The sequence below is a fragment of the Triticum dicoccoides genome, chromosome 3A (genome assembly GCF_002162155.2).
Source record: "Triticum dicoccoides isolate Atlit2015 ecotype Zavitan chromosome 3A, WEW_v2.0, whole genome shotgun sequence".
NCBI classification, from domain to species: domain Eukaryota; kingdom Viridiplantae; phylum Streptophyta; class Magnoliopsida; order Poales; family Poaceae; genus Triticum; species Triticum dicoccoides.
Genome location: NC_041384.1, coordinates 62,894,317 through 62,904,332, shown reverse-complemented (window position 1 = coordinate 62,904,332; position 10,016 = coordinate 62,894,317). Strand labels below are relative to the sequence as shown.

The 10,016-nt window shown below is 41.5% G+C and overlaps 1 long non-coding RNA gene across 3 annotated transcripts; it reads right to left on the bottom strand.

The window, feature by feature from the left end:
• Positions 1-7,640: 7,640 nt before the first annotated feature.
• LOC119267153 lies at positions 7,641-9,968 on the bottom strand. 3 transcript variants are annotated; one of them, XR_005132312.1, is made up of 4 exons: positions 9,844-9,968; positions 9,057-9,167; positions 8,123-8,611; positions 7,641-8,030 (listed from the first exon to the last, which is right to left on the bottom strand). It is a non-coding gene; the product is annotated as an uncharacterized LOC119267153 (long non-coding RNA). The 3 variants fall into 3 exon arrangements; XR_005132311.1 differs by having other exon boundaries at positions 7,641-8,008; XR_005132310.1 differs by having other exon boundaries at positions 7,641-8,611.
• Between the last annotated feature and the right edge of the window lie 48 nt (positions 9,969-10,016).

The following is a 10,016-nucleotide window of genomic DNA, read 5'->3' as shown; positions in this document are numbered from 1 at the left end:
CACTCTAGAATTTGACATTTCACTTTTGCCACTCTTAGCTTTTTGTTTTGAATCTAAGTGATTGATTGATCTCATCGATGGTTACAGGATGCCATTTATATGGTCTGGAGGGATACGATGGTTCGGACAAGACATCGGTTCCAGACCAGATGCGTCTGTGCGGGAGGCAACCGCACGACGGTTGGGCAAGGGAAGATTTCCCCTAATTACATATGTAATTAATCTTAACACTCCCCCTAATCTACGCTTGACCATGTAGAATTGTCTCACGATCTTCCAGGTAGGGCTATCATCTTCAAAGATTCTTCTCCAAAAAGTTCTTCATGAAAACTTGATGAGAACCTGGAACATAAACTCACAAAGAGATAGCATAATATGATGTCATAAAATAAGGATATCTCAAGAAGGGACTTCTCCTAATCACCGCTTGTCATAAGAATCCATCATCTTGATTAAGTCTCCTCCAAAAACCCTGTGGGAAAAATATGAGGAGTAGTGTAGGATATGTTGCTAAAACTCCTTCAAACCCAATGGAAAAGAAGAAGAAAAGGATGCAACATATAATGGTTATTGTCTCTTTTAACTCAATATGAGAAAACTCATAGAGTTTAGAGGACAATAATATGCTGCATATACTTTCCTAAAAAAACCTATGGGGAAAAGAGAAAGTAGGGCACATGATCTTGTGTTGATATTACCTCATTAAAAACCTTTATGAGAACATGTATAATAAAATCATGAAGGGAAAAAGAGTATAATATGATGCATTGAACAGGAACAATTCAGGAAGATATCCCCCCTGATTCTTGCAAATTTCAAAGCCGTCACACACCAATTCCAAGAACATATATCTGGAATGTAGAAGTTGGTAGAGACTTCGTGAACAAATCAGTCATATGTTTGACTTGCAAGATATGCAACATAACGATATTGCTTATTATGTAACCTGTTTGCATCCGGATAACACAAGAAACATTATCGTTGAGATAATGGTTGGTGGATGTAGCCATGAGGTCTGTTTCAAAGACTCTTCATGAGGGGGCTACCACACCTAGTAGGAACACTAAGCTTGTCTATGATCTGCCATAGTAGGGATCTGATCGATGTATCCAATGATATCGGTGTTCACATTTCTGTGAAACTGAAAAACCAAGACAAGATGTTTGATGCCTTGGAGATATCGAAAGATATTCTTGAGTACCAACCAATTGTGTTTGGTGGATCCAATGGCATTATGGAACGTTTAGTCCCAATATCTCATTTCCATCATCTCTTGGTCTAAATAGATCTTTCTCTTACGTCTAGAGAATGAACTACCATGAGAGTTATGGATGGATAAGATTTGTCCATAATGAATTTCTCCAATATAATATGGATATAGACAACATGGTGTACCATAATGTCTGAATGAAGGTGCTCAAGTTGTAGTAGCGAGCGGTGTTTTGGTTTACCCAAATCCTTCATTTTAAACTCCGTCATTTAGATGATTACATGTGTTGTCATTGTAGACACACAAACATGGATAATCATCATTGTAGGAGTAATCCTTGTGCATAAGGAACTCACTACGTCGGTTGTACCATATGTACCGACAACAATAAGTCGTATGGTGACTTACTGATTTTACACAATGCATGTTGCATTTTGTATTTCGATTCAGAATTGAGGTTCCATCGGGAATCAATCATATATGTCTGAATCTAGTGATCCACATGGATATGTAATCACTACATCTATCAACTGCAAAGATAGATGATTTTGTGCTGCCAATGATATAAGTTATCAGAAAAAGATTCCACCTCTGGAGAATAGTTGGGTATCTGTGTGAACCCTTGTGCTACAATACTTGCTCTATGTTTCACCACCTTGTTGTTCTCAATTCTGTTTCTAGAAGAAAACTGGTGTAGGTATTGCTTATGAATACCTTTCCATTATTGAGCAAGATCATTTCTATCTAGATTATACCATTTGCTTGAGTTCAGTCCGAGTGTTGTTCACACTTTGCCATGGCCATGGCCTTTGAATCTGAATCACTTGAAAGGTTTTTGCAATCTAGTTGAGAAATGTATGTCCACATTTGTAGACTTCCGATTATATGTTTCTCCAGAATCTATATATCAATATATAGTTGATGGAAATATCGTTACCCATGGTGACTGCTCGCGATTTCCCAATGCGATTGAGTCGGGTATTCTGATGTTCCGGTCATTGTGTGCACTATGACCTGGGTTGGTGGCGGTTTCCCGTCCACTGGGTGTATACTACCCATTAGGTGTCTGTCAACGTGAAGTTGATTTGCATTTACTGATTCACAGGCCTTGATATCCTTGCTTGCGAGAAGCTGAATCCTGATGTGTACTTCTGCCATACATCTCCCCCTGTTGCTTTGAACGGGGAGTGGAGTGAATTTTGTTGGTACCTCCACTCTTTCAGGCGTACTTTTGCAGGATAGTAGGATTGTGTGACACCTTTATAGTCAGTAAATGAATCTGGCAGGTTATTTGCATTGTGTTGCAAATCTTCTGAACGCATGGTTCGGATCTTTGAGTACGTGGATTTGAGGCAGAAATGTGTTGAACATTCCACTAATTTCTTGGCATTCTTTATGGTACTTGAAATCTCCCCCTAATGCCTGGAAATGTTCCTCATTGAATCAACATACTGGCCTTGAATAACTCCCCATGGAGGGGCTTGAAGTATTGACGAAGATACAGTTATTCCTCACATAGATCCCAACTATATGTTGAGGGGCCAATGATGTATGCCGGGTGGTGATATCGGTATGCAACCGAATTACTATAGATGGGAAATACTTGGTAGATTTCCACGTATCAAAGATAGAGGGGAATAACATTATGCAGTTTGGTCACGAGCGTGTATGACTGCATGACTCCAACATAAAGTTGGTAAGTTGCAATTTCAAAGTAAAGATCATGTAATGAGCTCAATTCTTTGGATGGGATTCTACCAAACCATTTTGAGTCTAAACATCAGGACAAATTGCTAAACTTCAATCCGAGGGCCATAGGGAAGGCACTCAAGGAGAATTCTGCAATGCTATCCATTCGATTTGCTTGAAATCGATGTCAGGATAATGAGCCAATGGTTTCGTGTGAATAAAGCACACACTTAAGACGATCATGTAGATATGTCTTTTAGAACCATGGAATACCTGAACAGTCTACTCAATGGTTGGGAAGAGCCACTTACCTCGACTTGATGCATTCAAGGAGTCTGAGTGGTTCAGCATACACTTTAAGGTGTGCGAGCCTTAAAATTTGCCTCCCTGTGTCACATGTAGTGCACACAAAATCCAAATATTATTAGAATTTAGCATCATAATAATCATAAATCATTGGAATTGCTGATAGTTTCGATTTCAACCCAATGTCAATGATGACCAAAGCTAGAATGCCAAGTTTGTCATGCAAAAGACACTCTGGAAAGCTATCTCGCACGCAACATGTGCTACGGGTTTTGTATTATGTGTAGTACAACCCGGATGATACATAGAGAATGTGCTTGCCATATCCGTTGCATATGGTAAAGAGAAGTTATTTCTCTTTGTTGTCATCATAAGTTTCGCTATGGAAACTATTTTGACGGATACCTCCATAGTTTAGTAGGGTACGTGTTAAACCTGGGAAGCAATAAAGCATCCCGATGTTACTCGAGTACCCACAGGGATAGTAAATATGACTTGAGTTGAGCCAACAAATACCTCATCGCGTATAGCGATTTTAAAATATCCCCTTTCTCTCAATGAGAGTGGAAACATTGGACTTTCCTAAATATAGAGTTTGTGGTGCATATGTCCACAAGGCACATCATTTTTCATCAGATTGACTCCCGTAGAAATATATATACAGACATGAAGATTCTCAATATGAAAATCACTGTCAGATATAGAGAATACATACAAATGTATTTGTACCAAAGTGCTGATACAATATATTGTGATATAGAATATACGATGACAACAATATGCTGTTGTTACAACATCATAAATGGGTAGTAATAATATTGACCACTCAGGAGATTGAAAGACTATTCATAGTCTCCAAACATGTCGGTTGAGGCATATTCAACCATCACATTCTCCGTGCCCATAGGATCCCGTCATCACTGTTGATGTCGGGTTGAAGGTTGAAGTGAGATTCAATCCTTTGCCCTTGAGTTCATTGTATCCCAGGGATTGCTGATACAGAATAATCAGATGCTAAGATCTGAATCTAATGCCTTATAATGTATAAGACAACATTTTTCTGTTAGCAGTGTGATGCTAACCAGAAGTGATTCCTGGATTGCACAAATTATCCCATGAGACACAAGAGCGATCATGATGTCCATGGCCCAGATAGGCAGTGGTGGCCATTGAGGGCGAATGCCTCAAATTCTATACCATATGTTACCGCTATGGGTGAACCAGAGATAATCAATTTATGGTCGGTAAATTGAGGACCATCATGGTTGATGTTGTAATGAACTTAGCAAAATCAATGGGTATTTCAAGAAGTTATCTTGAAACCATTAGTGTGAATCTCAAATTGCCAAGTATGACATCTTGAAGATAATCTTCAAAATGAAGTAGATCTCATAGCACTAGGGAGTATAATCTGATGAAATCAGTAGATACTCACTCGTAGTGCCTTATGTCATGACTTAGTAAAATGTGTGGGAGAGCACTTTGTAAAGCAATCATAATGTTGAAAACGATAAAATGTATGCTTTATCAGTAGTCATCAATAATCTGCGTAGGCAGTAGATCCATATGACTACCTTGTGATCCCAAGCATCAATTTGACGAAATCACTTTGATTGTTGCATCTGTATTTGCAAGAAATTGAAAATTTCAATTGCAAATAGACGTATTAATCTCGACATGGGTTTAATATGGAAATAAATACATCATAGATATATTCCGGAATACATCATACTCAACGGAGAAACAGTACTGCAGAGGTACTGAATTTATCTTTGCAAGAGATTAAAAATCTCTATTGCAAATGGACGTAATTAATCTCAACACGTGATAAACGTGGAAATGTATTACATCAACTTAAGATCTGGAATACATCTCAGTACTCAACAGAAAAACAGTACTAATGTAGTGAATAATAATGATGATGCAAACTTGATGTTCAAGTGAAAAACTTGAATTGTATAGACCTCAAATTAAACTGAGATGATCTTGTATCAAGTTGCAAGATAATTCAGCGAGGTGAATTAATAATTTGCGAGAGAAAATTGATCTCAATCGCAATGAGATTGTTTTGCGAGAAAATAATAATTCTCAATCGCAAATTTATATTGTTTTGCGAGAAAACTTAATCTCAATCGCTGAAAACATATTCTAGAGAATTTAGTCTAAAACAGGAATAGATCACTGTTAGAACCACTGTTGCTAATAAGTGAACTAGTATTAATACCAGTGAAACGATCAAGCAACTAGTAGACAATAAACAAATACACGGGCTGCTGGTGATTCGCTGAAGCATGTACATGGCCTGGCCACCTAAGGCAGAGCGCACATGGCCACGTTCGGTAGTGTTTTGAATCTAAGTGATTTCCTGGTCCACCGCCGAACAGATAAGGAGACAGACTAGAGAATAAATCCCCAATCTTCCTGGGACTCAAAATGGCGGAGAGCCGGAGAGCCCATGGCCGGCACCACCTCCACGCATGCCGCCGCAGCAGCGTTCACCGGCGACGAGATGTGTTCCCGTGGCGCTCGTCCTCATCCGAGGATCCGCCGGGGAGCTGCGTCTCGGACGCGACACCGTTCGTCAGTCCCAGCGCGGCCGGGCTCCATGAGCCGGCACGGCGGCCCCGGCTGCTTGATGGCGAGGCGTCCGGCGGGCTGGGAAGCGTGACGCCGAGAGCCATGAGGCGACGGCGAGCGCCCGTGCGAGGCAAAGGCGGAGGAGTGGCAGGCGCGACGGCCCGACAGTGTCCGCGTCGACAACCACATCGCTGGCTTCGGCTTCAACAACCGCAGGGGTTGGAGACGGCCTCGTCGTCATCGTCGATTATGACGACCTCGTCCGGCTGGCCGGTGCTCAAGTCCCGGCACGGCGGTCGATGGCGGCCATAGTGCGGCCGTAAAGCCTCTCCGCGAGAGTGCTCCAGCCCGCGTTGGCGGGACAGGTGCGCGCGAGGGCGCGACAGAGCGCGGGAGCGCGGCGCGGACAGGCAGCGGCCACGGGCAGGAGGGCGCGCAGCCGGGCGGCCGGGCGCGGGGGCGCGTTGCAGCGCGGAGGCCGTGGTCAGGGGCGCGGCGCGGAGGGCGGCGGCCGGCGCGGCCAGAAGGCGATGGCGCGACGCGCGGCATGGCCGGGCGGAGCCGGCCACGGCCTGGCTCGGGCGGGGCGCAGCACCTACGCGGCTCGGAACGGCCACGGCGCAGGCGGTCGTGCGGAAGTTTTGAGGCCTGGTGCTCTCGGTTACGAGCGTGCTGATAACGTGTTTTGAATCTAAGTGATTGATTGATCTCATCGATGGTTACAGGATGCCATTTATATGGTCTGGAGGGATACGACGGTACGGACAAGACATCGGTTCCAGACCAGATGCGTCTGTGCGGGAGGCAACCGCACGACGGTTGGGCAAGGGGAGATTTCCCCTAATTACATTTGTAATTAATCTTAACACTTTTGACAATACATTACAATTGCCATTATGTGGCAAAAATTTCAGAGTGGCAATTGTGATACTTTGTCAAAAACTAAGAGTGGCAAAAGTGAAATGAAAAATTATTACTTTTGCCATCGAGTGGTATTTGTGATGTATTGTCAAAAACTAAGAGTGACAGAAATGATATGTTAAATTCTAGAGTGGCATAAGCAAAGTGGGCAAAAACTAGAGTGGCAAAAACAAATTTTTTCCTTTTTCTTTTGAGCAAATGCTAAACTATTTTTGTAAAGATTGTTAAAAATAGTCACAAAGGTAGCAAAAAAATGGTTGGCCCAAGAAAAATAGAAGGCAAAAACACAATTGAAGAAGTTGAATTTATGTAAACTCATTTTAACACCAAAGATAAAAAGCCTAAACACATGATTGCATATTAGTTAATTACTCCATAATGGTTTATGTTGCAAAATTTAGAAACCAATTATGGGTAATCTAGCTTTTTTTTCTTTGTTTTTCTAATTGAAACGAATGGAACTCGTTGGCACATCCATAGCTGTAGCAGAACTGAGCTGTAGTATAAGTAGAGGAGGACAAAAAGCTTTAACATTGCTCGCTTCACCTCACGCTCTTTTGGTAACTAGATAGGAAGTGTGGCTTGCCGCACCTGGCAGCACCGCTGCCGGGTAAAAGTCATATCCAATCCAGTAACGATAATACAGTGACCAAAACATTGCAAATATACACAATAGCATGATATTGGACCGCCACAAGTTCAATCCCTAACTTAATACTGTGAGTAACCCTATTAGGACCTACTTGATAACCCTATGAATAACATGCCAAAGAACCTAAGTAAGCGTGCTATAACTTAATACTCCTTAACATGATGTATGAACCTGTCAGAATTATACAATTTAGCCAAAGGAATTATACAACATGAGTATGACCGTGTAAATACTCACTGGGGCAAGTAGAAATCAGAGTAATCACCGAAAATCACCAGTGTAATATAGCAAGATTATAACAGAAGCACAACATTGATATAAATATGTTCATTACATAGAAACTGGTCCAAGCAACAACAAAAGGTAGTGGAATCAGGTGTGCCAAAAGCAAGGCAACAACTTCAGGCCAAAAGCAAGCCAAGACGATCCATCGAAACAAAACAAAAATAATAATTGGGCCACAACATGGATCGAGCCACGTTCACAACGAGCGGAATCACAAGTAAAAATAAACAGCAAAAGTACGTGCCCGTGGGTAACTACCCTGAAGGGAGTCTGGTGGTGCGAGAGCGGCCTGTCCATCATAGCGGGCTCAGATTCACCTTTCCTCGATCATATAACCTACCCCCGTCATCTCTTATCACCAGATCAATCTGTTCATACAGTGGAGCTGCCCTGGTTATCACTCAACAAGAATGACCATCCAAGGACAACAACAAGTATCACAGGATCAAAAAGGATTCTAGAGACAAGAGGGAGGATCCAACCTGATACGCACAGGTGCCACGATTGCTCAAAGGCACACTTATTTCAGCCACGATTAATCATCATCGCCCTAGCACGAATGCCACTGATCAATCTAGCAAATCCAGGAGCATAGCTATAGGACCAGGGCATCCACATGTAAACCAGAGCATCACATTAGCTCCTATGATAGCAACTAAACATGAACAACAGCCTGCAAACCCTAAAATGGCATGGATCCACAAGTACAGAGCTCAAGTAGAAACCGATGCATGAGTAGGGCATAGAGCATCAACCAGACAAGCACCACATCAATATAGCCATGGCAATGTCCCATACAGTAGCCGAAGCAGAGGAGCGGGAGGAAGATGGACCTCACCAAGGGAGGCTGTAGCCGAGGCAGTACTCAGTGCGCGCCGGGGTTGCGCCTGAACGCCGTCCAACCGGCGAGGAACCGCGTCGGAGTTGTGCCTTGCACCGTCCCGCCGACGAGCACAAACGCATCAAACAACCTGTGTAAGGAAGGCATCGTTGTTTATCAGAAACAATTAGTTAGGAATTACTATTTAACAGAAATGCATTTTTTAGCACAAAGATATGCACAGGAAAAATACAGAGCTCAAGTAGTAAATAAAATGTCATGCAAAAGATATAAAGGTCCAATGTCCAATAACAACTCAACCTTATTTTTTCAGAATCCTTTGATACACACTATAAGTTGCCGACCAAAATCTTTGAGCATGCACATCTGGCATAAAAATTTGATATGAGAACTCATAGCATTTTTTGTCGGTTTAAAACCTTGGATCTACAATCAGAAGTATCATATTACTATTACTCTTACATACATGTTGGCATACACAATATATCTCTACTCTGCCATAGTGTATAGAAAAATAACAGGACTATTAACTCTACATGAGAAGTGAACTCATGGGTACAGGGGATCAATCTTACCTTGAATGTCTTGCACCAAGGCATCCAGCTACCAAGGCAAGATCTCAAACACAGAACATCTATCTTAGAACACCAGTGTTTCCCTTCATAGTCCACCCTTCCTATAATATTCTGGTAACAACAGAAATCTCCCGTTAGTTTATATAGCATGCAATTTGCGCTCAAACTGAAATAAGAACAACATTTTGTCAGTTTTGTCAGTAACATTTGGTTAATTGGGCACCAACAAAATCTCCTATATGATTTGGCGATTAAAGAATAGTAACAAATGATATAAAATAAACAGTGACATCAACTCTAACTACACAATATCTAGGGAAACAACATGAATCTCCAATTGGTTCACAAAGTATGCAACTTTTCTCTCAACTGAAATGAGAACAACATTTTGTCAGTGATATTTAGTTAATGGAGCACCAACAAATCTCCTATTTCATTTAGAATAATAAGAATAAATAAAGGATATAAAATAACCAGTGGCACATTTAACTCTAACTACAACTTGGCAAAGAAATTACATTAGTTGATTAATGATTATCTGTAGCTAAATCCTATATTCAATACACAAGACGAAGGAATTCATATATTAGAAATCATATGCACACCAATCAATCAATTAAACAACAAGAATCACAAATAAAAAGAAATTACATTGGCAGTTCATATCAGTCTCCTACCTTGAAAGTGAAAGGTTTCAGTAAACCCACTTCATTAGTAATGTGATGCATCGATTTTCTCTTAGCAAAATGATGAGTTGCAAGAACTGAAATTACTGAAACAATTATACCTGTCGAAATAGTGCCGTGTAAAGCAAAAGTTGAGAAACGGGTAGCAGTGTAGTGATGCACCCATCAGTCCTTGCTTGCTCCCCCGTCATCTACCAGCGACCTCCTCTTTTGTCCCTCCCAAGCTGTTGCACACAAACTGAACTATAAGTCTTGAGCTTTAGAAAAAGGGATC